The following is a 4,038-nucleotide window of genomic DNA, read 5'->3' on the forward strand; positions in this document are numbered from 1 at the left end:
TTTTCTTATGGATAAAATCTATGAAGAAAGTGCAACAATAGAAAGAGGGCAGTTAATATAGAATGTAAATAGTATATTAATTAACATTATAATGTTCTTTATGCAATACACCTTAATAACCTTTTATATCACAGAAATTTCAGTATAGAATATGTTTTGGAATTTTGAGATTCTTTTGACATGAGATTTTACCCCAGATATTACAATTTAACAATTAGTACTGACTGTTGTTGCTGTTATTGCTTCATTCATTGTCTTCACAAGATGACTATCCTTTAAATTTTCTCATTTAACAGAAATTGCTAAGTAGTTAAGAACTATTTCATAAACTATAAAAGTTAATTCAGAAATACTTTGGTTCTTGAAACAGTTTTCCAAGGATATGAATGGGGTTACTGTATTATATTTGTGCCATAAGATTTATAATTTGTTGTTTTTGGTTTGGAAGTTACAGTTGGCAGTGTTCAGGGGTTACTCCTGGCTTTTCACTCAGGGATCAATCCTCACAGTGATTGGGGGAATCATAGGGGATGCCAGGGATCAAATTCAGTTCAGTTCATGCAAGGCAAGTGTTCTACGTCTTGTATTATCACTCCGACCCCACTAAAATTATAATTTCTGTCAATGGTAGAAATTAAGTATTAGTTCCTAAATGGTCAAATAATGAAAGTTCATTTGTTTGACAGGAATCACACTCAGTGGTGCTGGAGGTGATCTAGACTAGGCAGGGTCCAGGGTTACTATACCTGGCAGTTCTAGAAGACCTTGAAGCCTTGGTAATCAGTCCTGGGACTTTGCCCTTGCAAGCCATATGCACTAGTAGTTAAGCAATATCCCTGGCTACTGAAGATTCATTTTAAACTTAGATGTTCAGCTTGAATTTTTTTTTAACCTAATTGGGGAAAGGGAACTACTTGAAACTTGCTGGAGTAGGACAACAATCAGAGAGTGAATATACTCCCCCAACATTAAAGTTCAAACCTTGCTAAAGGGACAGTTCTTAGAGCTATTTTGAACTCCACCAGTTATATATAAAGTGCATTCAAGTTATTAAAGCATGGAAAGAATAGAAAATATTCTATGTGTTTATTAACAAATTGTCTGAAAAATGAGGCAGAGATGTGATCAAGTAGTATTGAGATACTTATGTAGTCACTGTTCTACTTGAGTATGAGACAATAAAATACCTCCCTTTTTTATGATTCACCACATCATAGGAACTCATAGAACTACAGGAAGATGACATGTAAAAAGGGAAAAGTTTCTGATGAAAGGAACTAAAGAGAGAGAAGACACAGACTCCAGTCAATCACCTCTTCAGAAACTTGCTTTGCCCGCAGTCCAGTGTTCAGATCCTGAGCATGGAAGTAGCTCAATGGGAAAGCCCTGGTCTTGCATGTGTGAGCCCCTGGATTCGATCCACATCAAACAAAAACAATGTTCAAATTCTAAAGTGAGAGTAAGGAGGCTTGGATGCCCTAGAACGATGTCCTGATCTACCTCTCTGATATTCCACTTCTGTTTTGGCATCACCGAGTAAATATCTCTCATTTAGGAAAGAGGTGGAGTAAGACAGTTCTTCCTAACTTTGTACATTTCTGAAGAACCAAAGACACCTGCAGGAAGAAAGTAGAAAAGGTACCAACTTCTCCCATAATCTCCAGAAGGACACGGAAGTTTCTCTTTTCTTTGAGCTCCTCACACTTTGTCTGAGATTCTCTCTGAGGTATTTGGGTATCTCCTGCCCCACCCAAAGAGGGTAAGAGCCCCAGTGGAAATCCCCCGAGAAAACTAGCACATGCTGTACCAAAATATTGTGTCTTGGCTTTGTTCTTTTACATCTTCACAACTAAAGGAAAGAGATACAATCAAAATGATAGTCCACTCAAATGATAAACAAGAGAATTTAAAGAGACATGACTCAATTACTCCCCATGGAGTGAGAATTTGTGAACCATTTATGAGATCTATGTTAGTGAATAGAAAAATTTGTGGGTTTTCCATGATCACTTACTTAGATTATGCAAATTTATAATTATAGCTTTCCTAAAAAATAATGAGATCAAAGCACAAAACATGTTAATTTTTGTGAATCAGGCTTCTGATTTTCAAACCAACTTTACAAAAGAAAAAGGTTAGAATGGGAGCACAAACTATTATCAGATTCACAAAATTACCATTCTTTATTTGGTTTGGGAGATATTGAAAAATGTCCCCACAGGGGCCTGGTCAATGGAGAATATTGACTATGTTCTGTTGAGCTGGCTTCTGGCTCTGATATACCTGTGCAGCTTTGTTGCCAGAATACAGCATGTCAACAGGAAACTCCATCCCTGTCCCTGTCTCTGATGCAGAACCAAGGGAAGGCTTCCTGGGACTGATACAGATATCCACCTTCTGTATTCTCCATTTATGCTATTGGCACAAAGGCTGTAAGGAGGAGACAGGAAGACTCATGTAGGTTTCATAAACTGACACACCCAGAGACATACTTCATTTCTGCTAATGTTGCCATTTAGGTCCAAAGAACAGATAACACTGAAGTCAATAGCAGTGCCTAACAGCATCTCTGTAGTCATCACCTTATTACAATGGCAGATTTGTGGCTTTTTGCCCTCAAGGAAAGCACCAAGATGAATCAAGTACATGTTGTTTACTAGCTGGAATCCAGCTGATATTATTCAGTAGAAGAGCAGAGTAAACACTAGGTGCTGAACCTGAACTGCTGTCAGCCTGTGTCTACCAAATGAGACTGGTTTAAAGAAAAGCAGCCAACATCTGATAAGAACTTAAGCAGGTTCGACATGTATCACCACATGGGCCATGGGCCTATCTTGGCAACATTTTGAGTGGCAGACACATTTAAGAAGAGTCTGAATTATCTCTGTCATCATCTCAAGCTCCTGCCCTGATATATCAGTACTCAAGTGGTTTCTACATTTTCTAGGTTCCTGAAATAATGTGTGTCAATGAGATTTCCAAAAGTAGAATACTATTTCAAACACACCAAAAAAAACCATTTTCTCCATTTAAAAAGGAGTTGACTCATAATCAACTGCAGACACAGTTTTAACACAAAGACAAGAGTTTGGCAAATTTCCTCAAAAGTGTTCTGCAAGATTCAATGGACTCCATGGAATTTATAATAAAGAGTATTGTATATTTTTAAATAAAATGAAAAATAAAAAAGGAGTCAGCAGATTTTCTATGTATAAGGATGATGAAAAAAGATTTTATACTCTATGTATCATGCAATTTGTCTCACCTGGTCAATTCTGATGTTTTACCACAACAGCAGTCATGTTTCAGTTCAACTTTATTTACAGAAAAAAGAAAAGAAAAGAAAAAATTCTAAGTAGTAGTCTGAACTCCTGAATTAAGTAATTCTTTAATTCCTGCTACTTTGAGTGAGGTATTAGTATGTACAAGAGATATAGAGAAGGCAAACAAGAAATAGTTATCCTCGTGAAACCCTTTAGTGCATTTGACCTAAAATTGGAGCCAAACTATTTCTTTAAACCTACAACAAATTACTTTTTAAAGTGTAAAAATGTTTCTCTAAAGCAAATTGACTACATTGATTACCTTGTAGGTTTATGTTGTTGTTTTGTGAGTCTTTTCAAATGAGTGTGACTCACACTCTCACATGAGATTGCTGGAACTTATATTTGAATCTACACCTTAACTGAAATCAGCACAGGAAGTCTGGGGTTGCCAGGAATGTCAGGCTTATGATAATTTCAAGTGCTCTATCTCTTTTTTTCTCCATCTCAGCTTAGAGCTGCAATACTTTTACTCAAACTTCCTGTTTCTGACATTTGCCTTCTTTTTGCTGTGTTTATACTTCCCCCTGTCTGTGGTTAAATAAGTATAAAGTCTTGAAGTTGTAGATCTAAGTCTGTGCATGTGCTCTCGCTCTCTCTTTTTCTCTCTCTGTGTGTTCCTCTCTCTCTCAAACACACACATATCCTGTGTGTGCAACTCTCTCATTCATTCTACCCAAGGCTCACGGCCCTGCTCTCTCATTTTTCTCTCACA

The sequence above is a fragment of the Sorex fumeus genome, unplaced genomic scaffold (assembly GCF_029834395.1).
Source record: "Sorex fumeus unplaced genomic scaffold, SorFum_2.1 ptg000015l, whole genome shotgun sequence".
Lineage (NCBI taxonomy): Eukaryota > Metazoa > Chordata > Mammalia > Eulipotyphla > Soricidae > Sorex > Sorex fumeus.